This window comes from Gracilinanus agilis, chromosome 4, assembly GCF_016433145.1.
Source record: "Gracilinanus agilis isolate LMUSP501 chromosome 4, AgileGrace, whole genome shotgun sequence".
Taxonomy (NCBI): Eukaryota; Metazoa; Chordata; class Mammalia; order Didelphimorphia; family Didelphidae; genus Gracilinanus; species Gracilinanus agilis.
In genome coordinates this window covers 411003684-411018615 of record NC_058133.1, presented here as the reverse complement: position 1 = coordinate 411018615, position 14932 = coordinate 411003684, and the positions used below count along the sequence as shown (strand labels likewise).

The following is a 14932-nucleotide window of genomic DNA, read 5'->3' as shown; positions in this document are numbered from 1 at the left end:
TAGCACCTACTATGGGCTAGAGCAGTGGTTCCCAAACTTTTTTGGCCTACCACCCCCTTTCCAGAAAAAATATTACTTAGCCCCTTGGAAATTAAATTTTTTAAAATTCTAATAGCAATTAATAGGAAAGATAAATGCACCTGTGGCCATCACTGCCCTCCTGGATTGCTGCAGCACCCACTGGGGGCTGTGGTGCCCACTTTGGGAATCACTGGCTAGAGCTAGGCCCTGTGCTAAGCACTTTATAAATATCATTTGATCCTCATAAAAATCCTATAAGGTAGGTGCTCTTATTATACTGGTTAGATTATTTTGTGATCCTCATCTTACTCTGGAGGAAACTGAGACAATCAGGTTAAATGACCTGCTTATGGTCACATAGATAGTAACTTAGGCCAGATTTAAACTCAGGGATTCCTAACTCAAAGTACAGCATCTAGCTGTCCTAAAAAATTCACAGGATTTCAAGAAAGCAGAGGCACCAATTACAGATGACTTTTTCAAGGAGTTTAGCTAAAAAGGGGGATAGAAATAAAGGAGAGATGGTAGATTCAAAGTGAGGTTTTTTTCGGGTAAGTAGACAGCAATGTGTTTATATGTAGAAGGGAATAAATCTGTGGGAGAAGATAGGATAGGATAGGATTAAAGATGACTACAGAGAGGGCTTTGCCTCAGCTAGAGAAAGGGCTACAGGGGTAAAGGAGATCATAGTGGACAAAGCTATCTGAGGGATGACTTATGAGAAGGGGCTTAAATTTTTTCAGTGAAGTATGAGGTGAGGTCCTAACTGAGAGGATGGTGGTAGAGAGTGTCATGGGAGACTTGAGGAAAGATTAAAAGATGTGGAATTGCTCGAATGGTTAGTGAGAGATCACAATCATTTAGAGAGGTATAAAAGGATGGCCCTACTGCAGTGAGGACCCAGCTGAGTTTATGTAACATAAATTTACAGTTGGTTCTGTCAGTATAGTTCCATGATTTTCTTTAATGCAATTCAGCAGCCCAGGAATAGGTGAAGGTAGACAATGGTAGCACTAACCCAAGGTTGAATTTGGCATGTTGTGATAAATAGAGAAAGAAAGCAAGATATTTGAGCATTCATTTGAATCAAAAAGTCAAAGGGTTGAGATAGAGAAGAAAAGTACAGTTAGTCCCAAGTTAGTGCTTTGGAAATAACTGAGGGGTGCAAGGTAAGGATGAAGAATGGGATTAGGGTTCTTAAATCAGTGGGAAACTGGAATGATATGATTATCACTATGTTGCTGCAAGGAAATAGCACTGTAAATCCTGAAACACTATATAAAAAGAGTGGTTATCATTAGACTTCTCTTTCAAGAAGCATGGCCATGAAAGGGAAGAGGGAACATGATGTGGAAATAGCTGAAGTCAGGGAAAGACTTTTTTTTAGATCAGGAATCATAGAGGAATCACAGTTTTTAGAATTGGAAAGAAAATTTAGAAGCCATTTAGTCTAAGTCCCTCTTTTGACATATAAGAAAACTTATATTAAGAAAGGTAAAATGATGTGTCTGAGTTCAGTTTATATCCACTAGGGAGGAAAAACGATAAAAAAAAAAATTGGAAGTTAGCATTGGTGGTGCTTCAAAAGAAATGGCATAAGAATGGTATAAGCATTCTGGTAGGTAATAACATACTAAGTATAAAAAGCCACAAAAATAATTATTTGGAACTTTGACTCTAAAATATTTTAACTAGGAAAAAGAGCTCCTGTACAAAAATATTCCTAGCTGCTCTTTTTGAAAAGGCAAAACAATTTTAAATAATTTTAAAATAACTTATACGTCTAATAATTTGATAATGGCCAAGTATGACATAGTATTTTAATGAACTGCAATATTATGGTACCATAAAATAATAAATGTGGAGCATGCATAGAAATATGGAAAGACCCATATGTAAGGATGCAAAGGATATATACAAATTATAATTATATATTTTAAAAAGAAAAACATCAAGGTAATGAGAAATTTACATAAACCTAGAAAAAAAGCAGTTTTTGCTCATTTGTTAACTCATTTAACAATAACAATAAGTTGACAATTATAGTATGCTTTTAAGGATTTTAAAAGTACTTTATATGCAAATGTCATATTTGATTCTTAAAATTACACAGTCAAGTAGGTACTGAAGGTTATTTATTATCCCTATTTCCCAGATGAGAAAACAGATTAAGCAATTTGCCCAGGGTTGCACCAAAGGTAGTTGAGTGTCACAGGCAGTATTTGAAACCAGCATTCTTTTGACACTAAGACCAGCACACTTTCTACAACATCCTGCTTCTTCCTATACTAAATCTGTCTACTTTGTTAAAAGAATTTTATGTAAAAATTTACTTGTTTATTTTAAAAATTATTTATCATAATTTCAAATGGATTCTCCCTACTTCTCAGAAGTCCTTCTACTCTATACTCTTAATTTCTTATTACATTCCCAACGATTTATCTAAATTTTTTCCTTCCCTTAAATCCTCAATTTCACCTCTTGGGTATAGTTTTTCTAACCATGTTGATGGCACTTCTTCACACAAATACTCTTTTTTTTTTTCTTAAATTACCTTCTGTCTTAGAACTAATACTATATTCTGTGTTGGTTCTAAGTCAGAAGAGCGGTAAGAGCTAGGCAATGGGGGTTAAATGACTTGCCCAGGGTCATACAGCTAGGTAGTGTCTGAAGCCAGATTTGAACCTAGGATCTACTGTCTCTAGGTCTGGCTCAATCCTGAGCCACCTAGCTGCTGCCCCTCTTCCACCCAAATTCTTATGGTACCAAACTGCAGGGATTTTCTTTGTCTAAAAGAAAGAGTAAAACATTTCTTTTTAAGTGCAGAAATTGTTTTTATCCACACTATTACATGTTTTAAACATATGGATTAGTATTTTTTTAATGTATGAGCATATTAGCTTTATTGTCAGCATGAAGAGGGTCTAGCACACTCAATTATCAATATCTTTAATATGTTAGCATATTACTATATAGTATTTGAATAGAGCTAGCCTCAGAATCTAGAAGACCTGGTTTCAAGTCTAACTTCATAATAATAATAACAATTATTATATATATATATATATGACCGTGGTAACGTCAAGTTAACTTCTAAATGCTTTTAGGCACCTTCATTCACTTGCTGATCTGCTTTGGCAATTGGAACTTCCCTGCCAAAAATAAATAAATAAATTTTAAAGAAAGGCAGGGGTGCAGGGGGTGGGGTGGGAAGTGGGGGGTGTAGCTCAGTGGATTTGAGAGCCAAACCTAGAGACAGGAGGTCCTAGGTTCAAATTTGACCTCAGACACTTCCCAGCTGTATGACCCTGGCCAAGTCACTTAAACCACACACACCACACCACACACCCCCTGCTGCCTAGCCCTTACCATTCTTCTGCCTACGAACCAATACACAGTATTGATTCCAAGATGGAAGGTAAGGGTTTAAAAAAAAATTTCCTTCTCTGTAGTTCACTATGCCAATGAAATCACAGGTACAAGACCAAAAAACAAAACAAAATAAAACAAAACAAAACAAACCCCTAACAAAAAAACTACCATTATCAGCATCTATCCAAATCTATTACTTACTAGGCATTAACTATATTTAACAAAAATCCCTCTTGCAAAAGCAAAGGGAAGCTCACTAATTATTAAGCAGGAATGAAGCTAATGCTGAATATTAACTTTTAATAAGTAAAATATGGAAATAGAAGGAATATTATAAAAGAAAAACTGAAGAAATTCAAATGAGAAAAACATATTGATCATATATATAAAGTAGTAAAAATTTTATAGAATAATATTCAACTTTATATTTGAGTTGTATTAAAAGTTTGATTCCCTCCAATTTTCTAATGTTTTCCCTGCTATAATACCAAATTACATTACTGATGTAGACTTTTTTTTCAAAGGGATAGGCAAGAAAAATAGAAACAATGAGCAAAATGCCAGGTTAATATTGTGATTTTTAAAAGATAAGGTTAATATTTTGTTTATTTTAGTCTGTTCTTTGGAGAGTTACAGTAAATTGAACAGTTTCTATACACATGCGTGCACACACACACATACACACTCATTCTTAAACACACAAATATTTTTCATTCTAGTCTATTGGTTTTCCAAAACAATGAGTTAGGTAGTCAGAATCAAATGAGATAATTTTTGTAAAGTACTTAGCACAGTCCCTGGCATGGAGGAAGAAGCCACTTAATGGATACTCATTCCTCTCTTGGACCAGAACTATAAATTTAAGTAAAATTCCAACTATTAGTTAAATTCCTCTTGTATTGTATCTAAACTACAATTAGGATTCATTTTATACTCTTGGAAAGATTTAGTATCCCATATGAAAGCTGGAAGGAATCTTAGATATCATGTAGTTCGGAGGCATCAAAGATTTCTGTCCTTAACACTTCTGATTGCTTAAGAATTGGTTAAAATATAATTGGGAAATGTTTAACAAAATAAATAAAAATACAATAAAACATGGATAACACATTAATTTGTGGTTTCCCAAGTCAATATGTGGCTAATAAGGATCCATTTCTATTTGAGTTTGAAATCGTCAGTGTAGTCCGCTTTCTCTGCCCCCTTTTTTTCTTTTTGCAAATGAATTCATTAAAACCTAAAAAGGTTACATGACTTGTTACACACATGGTAGAGCCAGAGGACTTGGGTTCAAATTTTACCTCTGATTCATACCAATAATGTGACCTTGGAAAAGTCATTCTATTTCTTTTTTAGTTTTTGGACTAGATTGCTTTTGAGGTCCCAATCCAGTTCTAGATCTATACAAAGGTTTCCACACAGGTACTCATTGAAATGGGTCAAAAGAAAAATAAAGTTAATATGTAGAAAGCATAAATAATAAATAACTAATATTTATTTAAGAAAGGCATGATATAAGTGAAAGATGTGAAGGAGTAAAGATTTCCATTGGTCACCCAAATACCACTGCCTTTTATTCAATTCTGCTTTCCTGCCTCTAACCTTAATTGCCATCTTACGTTTGCTACTTTGTCAGGTAATTCTTCTTGGAGGAAAAGGGCATATCCAGTTTCCAGGGAAGTTGGTAAGTACAACTACCTGACACCTTGCTAGAATCCTAAACTACTTAGAATGGACTTCAAAATCTTGTCCAACCAGTAAAACCCCCTCTTACAATAAACTTATAAGTGATCCTCTAAACTCCATTTAAAGGTTTCCAATAGCACAGAACTCTAACTTGTTATGTAGTCCATTCCACTTTTGGACAGATATGATTATTGGAAGTTTACCGTTCTGTGGAGGGAAAATTAACTTTCACTTCTCATTATTATATTGTGGGCTTGGTAGAACTAGACTAATCTTCTGCACAATAGGTCTTCTAATACTAGACTTCCCAAAAGACAAGAGATAAAAGGATGGGATATGCTCAAGGTGGGAGAGATGTTTTCACTCCGACTGTTAGAGTAGAAGGAAGTCAGTGAAGAAATATTCATCTCCATCTAATCATATGTGAAAAGCACCATCTTTCCAGTCACCCAACCTTTATGTTCAACTCCTTTCTGTTTGGCATCTTTATATCCAGTTGCCAAATCTTATTTATTTTACTTTCACAATCTCTCTCAAATCTCCCTTCTCTCTACTAACATGAAGTATAATAGGAGACTAACTGATCTCCTCTTTGTCTAGACCAGTGGTTCCCAAACTTTTTTGGCCTATTGCCCCCTTTCAGAAAAAATATTACTTAGCGCCCCCTGGAAATTATGAAACTATTTATTGAACTCAGAATAGAATGTAATACAAAAAAAAAGTGTGGCCATCAATGCACCCCGGGATCACTGCAGCACCCACCAGGGGGCGGTAGCACCCACTTTGGGAATCACTGGTCTAGACTCTTCCTTGTTTAATCCAACAACACTCAGCTGCCAAAACCATCTTCCTAAGAGAAAGACTTAGTGATGGCATTTCTCTACTCAAAAACATTCAGCACTCTTATTTCTAGGAAAAAATTCAAAAATCTTTGTCTTGGGATTTAAAGCCCCCCACAACCTAGCTTCTAACATAGTCTGTATTATTTTGAACACATTCTTCAATCAAATGGATCTTCTTACCAGAATCAACTTAAATTTCCTCTCTTTCACCCAGGCTGTCCCTCATGCCTAATATACATTCCTCCTCCACAGAGACTTTAATTATGCTTTTACATTCCTAAATTACTTTGTTTTTAAATTATCTATGCATTCCCTGTTGATATATATATCTCCAGTTGAATGTAAACTCTTAGGGTAGGACTTATTTCCATTTGGTCTTTATATTCTCAGTTTCATTCCTAACAGCGTATAGATTAGGTGCCTAAAAAATGCTTGTTGAATATGACAGAACTATTTTACACTTTGAACATGTGTGAGACGATCCATCATTTTCTTGACTTAGTGTCCCTGAGTTCCCTGATTTCCTCCTTCCAAACAAATTGATTGGCTGCAACTTCCAGGCCCTGGGGAATAAAAGGTCCCAAATGTAGTCAAGTGCCTCTCAGACTTGGTTAAAACCATGTCACCATACTCTGACAACATTCAGAGTAGACAAGTTTCTAGATCTAAAAGGATATGGAGACAAGGGGCAGAAAAGCTAAATGCCACTGTATCCTTGCTGTGTGGTGAACAAAATAAACCTCCTCCCTCAGACAATTAGTAGCTGTGTGACCCTGGACAAATCACTTAACTTCTGTTTGCCTTAGTTTCTTCAGCTGTAAACTGGGGATAGTAACTGTAAGGTTGTTATAAGAATCAAACACAATATTTGTAAAGCACCCAGAATAGTCCCTGGCAAAAGCCCTATATAAATGCTCATTCCCTTCTGTTCCCCCTCCTTTGTTCAATGACTGACAAGTACTTCATTTGATCCCAACACTGAACCTGAACTAACATGGCATAGGGGCTGGAGCACCTAAAACAACATGTATCAAAACATTTAAAGTGATTCTTTGTTAAAATAAAAAAAGGAACAACAAAGATGATAGATTAACTTTTTGTCCTCAAAATGTCAAAGAATAAACAATAAGGTAATAAGCATTTTAATATATTTTTCTCTAAAAAAACCCACACCAGCATTACTATTGTTTTTGACAAATTTTCTGATTAAACAAAACCTCTTTTTAGTGAGAGAACTATATTCCACAAAGTTAAGTTGCTGATTTCAGGATCCCATTTACATTGGCAAGCATTTCTCTACTCATTGATGGTGAATGGAAAAATATTCCACTCCTTTGTTACTGGCCTAGTATTGCTGAAGCACAAGTAATAATCTGAACTAGTCCACTGGCCAGTTTCAGCACTTAACACAGTACCAGGCACACAATAGGTACTTAATAAATATTTGATTCACTGATACAGCTCCATCAATTCCAGTAACACCACTTGGTGTTCCTTTGACATTAAGATTTTATAGGTCAGAAGGAATTAACCTGAAACTAAATATCAAAATTAAAAAGCAATTAACAACTAAAGTTTAAACTATTAGGGAAAAAAATTAAATTCTAGATTAGGTACAACTATATGTAAAGTAAGTTCTGAAACTTAAGTATGATCTTGAAAAATAAAATATATATTAAAATTAGGAGATACATTTAATATAGGGAAATGACCAATTATTAGGCCATGATTGGAAATCTATAATTACAAATAACTTAGTCTAAACAGTCAACACAAATCCCCTGACTTTTTATTTTTTAAAACATCATAGAGTGCTCTGCAAAAACAATGAATAAATGCTTACTGATTGTTTCAGTTGCAAATATATGCCCCAAAGGTTATTACATCTTATCTTAATAGAAAACAAGACATACCTAAACATTTTTCCCTTGAATTCTAATTGTACTTCAATTTCAGTGACTGTGGAATTTGATAGCAACCTATTCATGAATGCCCAACCACTGTAACTGTTGTTTATATTCTCCTATAAATCTGCCTCCTGGAGGAGGGTCTACCCATCATATTAGATGCCTTTCTCTAGGTCTCTTGATATAGCATGGATACTAATGGAGCACATGAGTTGTCCATATGTTATCCATGATTCCCATCTGTAACTAGGCCATCTTTTTTTACCCAAACAAAAATTTTCCTGATGACATCCTTTAGGTCACTACTCCTAAATATGAATTTTTATTAAGTCAATAAGCATTTATTAAGTGTCCACTATTCTGAGATATCTAAAAAGAAGGTTTAGCTAATGCCATCCATGTAGAATAAACAGGTTTCTTTGTTAGGAGATTATTCTTTTAATATTGCCCATTTAATTTAAGTACAACTGTCTGACAAATTCTATTAAGAACATAAAAATGTATCTTTCAGGGCAGCTAGATGGCTCAAGGGAGAGAGAGCAAAGCCTAGAAACTGGAAGTCCTGGGTTCAAATCCAGCTCTAGGGTACTCCCCAGCTGTATGACCCTGGACAAATCACTTAACTCAATTGTCTAACTTTTACTTATCTTTTGCCTTGGAATGATAATTAGTATTAATTCTGAGACAGAAGATATGAGTTTTAAAAAAGGATGTTCCCCTTTCATGGATCATTCTGACCATAGTATGTCCTGTACTTCTATTAACTATTTCCCAAAGACACTATAGGATCCTTTCAAATTCTGCTTCTTGATTTGGCTTTTATACCAGTATTCTGGAGCACTGCTTTAAAAGCCTGTTTTGTTTTTCCTTTCTTAATTGAAAACAAGAATGCTAGTTTCTTTAACAAGGCAATTAAAAAACTACAAATTCTTAAGACTCCCATATCTGTCTCATGCTAAGTTGGACTTCCTGAGTTCATTCAAGTAAGCACCTTTCATAATATACTAAGGGGCTTTTTAAATCCTCAAAACAAAAACATAAGAAATCTCAATAATTTACATTTACAAACTATATTTAAAATTACTTTATTACATGAAAATCATGATATTCAAAGGAGAAAATTCTCATAAGGAAACCTAACAAAACATCAATGTTGAAAAGTATATTTTGAATAAATAGCTAGGGTCTAATAGAAGCCTAATAATTCTCAAGACTTTAGTCTTTATTCATTATGAAAACCACACTTATCAAAGAACAATAAAAACTGACATATTAAGATAAAAAGTTACTTTTAAAGAATAACAGGTATTTTCTTTTCTTTGAAAAAAAGTCCCTCCCTAAATATATCAATGTTCCTAGAAATCATTGCATACACACACACACACACACACACACACACACACACACACACACACACATATATGCTATTATATGGGCACAAATGGAAGAGCTAATATAAGTATATTTATTTAATAATGCCAGTATAGACCTTTAGCTCAAATGAAATTTCCACTAGAGCTAGAAATGTATTGTAAAATTTATTTTCTAGTCCATGTTTGATAACTATGCTATATAGCCACACCTAATTGTTTTGTTTTTGGCTATTTTTGCTTCTAAAAACTCTTGACTACTTTTAAATCACTACCTCAGAATGGTTTACTGTACACAAATTCAGGTGCAGGGGATTGATGCCACCCCCTACCCCTCATCTCCATCTAGGATATTTTTCAAAGCAAAAAATGCCTTTGGGGGGGAAAATGTACTAATAAAGCTTTCCATGACTTCACGAATATATCTTCATCATTTCTATATATGACACAGACATTAAAACAAGTCTAAATAGATACAAATAGATGTCAAAGGGATAACATGTTGCATGACATTTTAACCTAGTTTTAAAATGCAAGTGATTCTTGAGAGCTTAAAATCATAGAAAGGCTTTCTATTCCTTTGAAAATGCACTTCTGAATCAAGGGATTTGTAAAAATGCCACTGAACTAGACTTATGCACACAGTTAGTGCTCAATAAATATCCACCAAAAGAACTAGCTTCATTGTGTGAGAGTTCAACCAAAATTTGTTGTCAAAGTGAAACTCACTTTTAATTATTACCCTCCCATCCTCACTATGAGAATATTTATTCCTAAATAATCTTATAAAGAGATGAGATAAAGTATATAACATGTATGAACTCCTCAGAATAAACTGTTATAATTAGCTTTATTCTAATCCACCCTTTTCCCTTAAGTTTTATAACTTAAAGAATACCAGCTTTAATTGAAAACTAAATTTATTAATACTAGTCCTATCATTCAAGTTTTTTATAAAAACACCTCCAGAGAGGTCACCAAAGTCCAATAACCAAATTACAATGAAAATTGTTTGCTTTGATCTGTCACATGGAAATCTCTACTAATTAAAATTGTTTAGTTCCCACTGCAAAATAATCTATAACCATAATCATCTTCATAGATTGTAAAGTCCTTCTTAAAACAAGAAAAATTGGATTATGTACAATATACAGTTTTAGTTCTTTGAATATTAGAAACATATTCAGTATCTCTGGTAACCTTCTCAAGACTAGAATATTTGAATGATTGCAATATCATATTCCTTGATGGTGTTATATATATATATATATATTGCCCCCGGAAATTAATTCTAAAAATGTCATATTTTTTAAAGATGCAAGCATTTAACTGTTATTTTTTTCATATTAAAGTTTAAATTAAGTATGGCAAGGCTGCTGAAAAATCATCATCAAGGAACAAGATGTTCAACATCAGTGAATTTTAAGAAAAACTTGAAATACTATGTCCTCAAGTGTTATTTATTCTAGCCATTATTTCATGAAAAATTGTCTAAAAAGTATTACCTTTTTGTTCCCTGCATTCTAAAAGAAAATATCATAGAATATTTTGTGGTTTACTCATGGTCACTGGTTTGAATATCCATTATTAAGCCATATGATAATATAGGGTCTATGTTTGCTTTTTTAGTTTTCTGTCTCTTCTTTGGGTGTTAAATTTTTAGCTATTGCTTCTACTATCACTGAGCCTGATTCACAGACCTTCTATCTTCTTTCTAGGGTCATCAACCTGCTATTATCCAGCTAAGGAATCAAATATAACCAAGCTTGTTAAAAAATATTAAATAGAAATCAATAACGCTTCTGAGTGTTAGAGGTTCAATGCAAATAACATGGGCAAGACAACAAGGAGTTAGAGACAACACTTTTTTGCTGGAGGTTGAAATTAATTGGGGATGTTATTATTGTATTTGCTATTTTAGGGAGATTTTGAATTTCAGAATTAAAAAAAAATCAATCTCTAAATCCTTAGGGTTGTTGTCTTAATAATCAATTATTGACTGAGATATAGGGAGGTCAAAAGGAAAAAGCATCCTGATGGGTTAAAACCTTAACTCTGACACTAGTTGTGTGATCCTGGTTAGGTCACTTAGCTTAAAGTGCCCTTTCTTAATCTGTAAAATGGGGATAAGAACAGCTGTGATACCTACCTTAAACGGCTATAGTAAAGATTAAATGAGATAATGTAACACTTTTAATGTGCTATATAAATGCTAGTTATCATCATCATCCACATTATAATGGCCAGTACCTATCAGGAAGATTTCAGAGTATTTAAGTTTTCATTTTAGCTTTTTATTATTGAGTAACTATCCTTGAAGTAATATAACCATAAATGTAAAAAATGAATGCAAAAATACTTTGAAAATATGAACCACAGAGCCAAGGTAATCAAAACAAAAATACTTGTATTGAACACACATATTACTCAACTTAAGAATCTTTCAGAATTCTTATCAATAAAGTGCTTTCTGTCTAGAAGTAAAGTCCCACAGTAAAATTAAGAAACAGTAAGTTCTCTAGAGCTAGTTTAGAATAACTGGTTTCCTTTGTGTCCCTCTCAATATTACAAACCGTCTGCTTTCCCTTTAACTACTATGCCCTATAATTACTATTATCTTAGAACCCATCTGTTTTAGATAATCCCAGACTTTAGATGGATAACAATTCTGATGATCATTTTCATTTTAGAAAAGTGAAACAAAGTAAAAGTATTTGTTTTGCCCTCTTCTGAAATCTGCATTAAGGGGCAAGAAGATAGTGGTTTAGGGAGTCATGGTAACAAGGGCCAGGTAGAGATGTAATGAAATGAAAAAGGCTCAAAATACTGGTTTAATATGCCCAATTCACACATACTAATTCTCTGGACAGTCTTTAAAACATACAATCATGGAAATTTCCTTCAGACTTCCATAGGAGAGTGGAGAATAATATCTCCACTCTAAGGTATAATCAGATTTTTTTTTTTTTACATTATGTTCCTAGACATGAAAGAAATCAAGCTCTTTGGCAAATACCTTATTTCACAATAGAAAATTCTATACTTATTCCTTATTACTTCAAATGTTTCCTTGACACTTTTAAAAAAGAATACCATATCCTAGATAAAGACTATTTTGCTAATAAGATGCCATACATTATAGAAATAGTTGTCTTCCCATCTGAAACACTTCTTTTTTGGGAGAAAAATAGTAATTTTGACTTTTCTCAACTCCTCAAGGCCAAAAGAAGCATTTTTTGATAGTCCACAAAAACTATGCTAAACAATTTATACAAGCAGGATATATACCACTACAAAAGATTATCTAAAATCATAATTAGATAAAATATATTAGAAGATATCAATGAACATTTTTCACTGACAACTGAATTTTTCTACTCAGTTTGATGTATACAGATGAAAATTTTCTTCATTTCACCAGATGAAATCAACTAAAAGAAAGTCCCATAAAAAGTATTAAGCCATATCTGACAATAGTATGGGTTAGTTTCCTGGAAGTGAGGATCAAAGATAAGTATTATTTCAATGGAACACTACTAATTATAATTGATGTTCAGTCTTTGGACAACCTGGTATCAGTCAAAAATGGGACCATTTGTCCTTTTCCAGGTAAGCTGGCACAGGAGCTACAAGAAGTTAGTCCATAAGAATTACAAAATACCATTCATGGCTGCTTTGGAGGTTGTTCATTAAAGTATTCTTTGTAAGATGCTTTCTAAAAGTTATTCCAAACACTTGTGGAGGAAAAAAAAAGATTATATGTCTAACCTGATCAATACACCTGACTCTCATTTTGATCCCTTAAATATTTTAAACACAAGTATCACTTAAATATTTTGATCCCTTAAATATTTTAAACACAAGTATCACTTAAATATTTTAAACACAAGTAAAACTAATCAGATTAAAAGAAAAAAACCTCAATCAAGTTCTGAATCACTGGAATTTTTGTTCTATTTCCTGTTAATACACTGATAGCATCAGCATTCAACACATTCTGTCTGTACAAGTTTTAAAAGAACTTTGCTATGATCCTGTAAAACTAAATTTATAACTAATTCAGTCTGCAATTCATCTACCTGACATTGCTCCCATTATTTTTTGTTATTAAATGCTTAGCCAAAAGCTTATAAAATGAAAAGAAAACGAGTTCAAAACTACCAAGTAGTTTATAAAAGCCCACATTCCTATTGCTATTTAGAAGTGAATTTTTAAAATGCAAGGTTATATTCTAACCCTATTTCACAAATGTAAAATATGTTATACTTGTATATGTTGATGATTCCTTGGCATGTAAAAAACATGTTAAATAACGATAACTGAGAATACCAAAAAAGCCTTACAACCAGGATGCTGCATGTAAAGCTGTAAACTGCATAAAATGGATCGAATTTTCTTCTATATGAACTTGTTAAAGTGAGTTTCCCTATTAAAAAATGAATGAATCTGACCTTAACAATAATATTTACTTAAAAGGAGACAAAAATGTATGCAAAATGAGATTACTTATGGTAGCGTTAAGGTCACTACCAATTTGTAACCAAATTCTTTGTGATATAAAGTCCTGAAAACCTTCTAATTAGAACCGTGACCTTATGAATACTGGGGGGTGGGAGTGGGGGTGGTTGAGGAGTGGAGAGGGTGGGAACCTAGGGAAGCTGCAGATTTCCCCCACCAGAAACCTCTCTTATCAGAAACATTTGAAGAATTTCTCCACAACAATTAAGTTGACTTGAAGAATGGAAACCCTAACATCTCAAATATACTATATATGGAATCGAATAAGATCAAACACATAAACACACAAACTCACACAGTCTGACACTTCGGTATACAAATCTGTCGGGATGAACACAGCATGGACAATACAACTACGCACCTGTCACCTGTAAGGGCACACCAATCTACTCCTCTCCACCCCATCCTCCCCCCAAAACAAACACATCCCATCCACTTAAGCCAAGATCTGTAGCTGATGGGACAGAGGAAGAGAAAAGATTTAAAAACTCCTCCGGGAAGGCAGAGAGCCCCCAGTAAAATGGGCGTCATTAAAATGGATGGAGAGGAAGGAGGGACCTGTATCTCCCACTCCTCTCAAGTACTCCAGCCTTCCGAACCCCGCCGCCCAAAGTCAAACTTCCCCAGAGCAGCGCCCCCAGGACAGTTTTCTCTCCCTACCCCCCCTCCCCCCGCCTCCACCCTCATTCTGATCACTAAGCACACACAGAGACACTTTCACACACGACTAAGGGGCGGATCGAGGGCAATGGGGCAGCAGCAGCAGGAGCCCTCCCCCACCTCGGGGCTCTCCCCGGTGCTGGGTTCTGAAGACCCCCCCCCCCGGGGGCTCGACGCTTCCCTCTCCACCTTGCCACCGTGGGAGTTGAGGGGGGAGGAGGGAGAAGGGGGTGTGGAAGGGGAACGCGAGAGGAAGCTGCAGGCACTCCAGGCGCACGGGCCTGCCGAGCCCGGGGAAGCTTCTGCCAGCCGGGGCCCGAGGGAGGTGCGGGCAACTGAGGAGAGAAGGGGGAAGGAATCCTGGGGAGCCCCGCAAAGGCCCGGCAGCGCGCTCCGCTTACCCTTCGCCGTAGTCGCCGCCGCCGCCTCTCCCCCTAGAGCAGCGGTCTCCGTCTCAGTCTCCGCCACCGCCGCCTCCGCCACGGCCGCCGCCAGCGCCGCCGCCGCCTCCTATTCCACCCGGCAGGGGGGACGCCTCAGCGCTCCCTCCCCGCTC

General features: G+C 35.2%; 1 protein-coding gene across 1 annotated transcript in view; it reads right to left on the bottom strand.

Annotated features, from left to right (window-relative positions):
- Nucleotides 1–14820, bottom strand: part of TAB2 (TGF-beta activated kinase 1 (MAP3K7) binding protein 2) — a 117225-nt gene extending 102405 nt beyond the window's left edge. Inside the window, exon 1 of the mRNA XM_044671649.1 lies at nucleotides 14778–14820. The gene's annotated coding sequence lies outside the window, so the exon portion shown is untranslated. The remainder of the gene's footprint in view (nucleotides 1–14777) is intronic.
- Nucleotides 14821–14932: the final 112 nt, after the last annotated feature.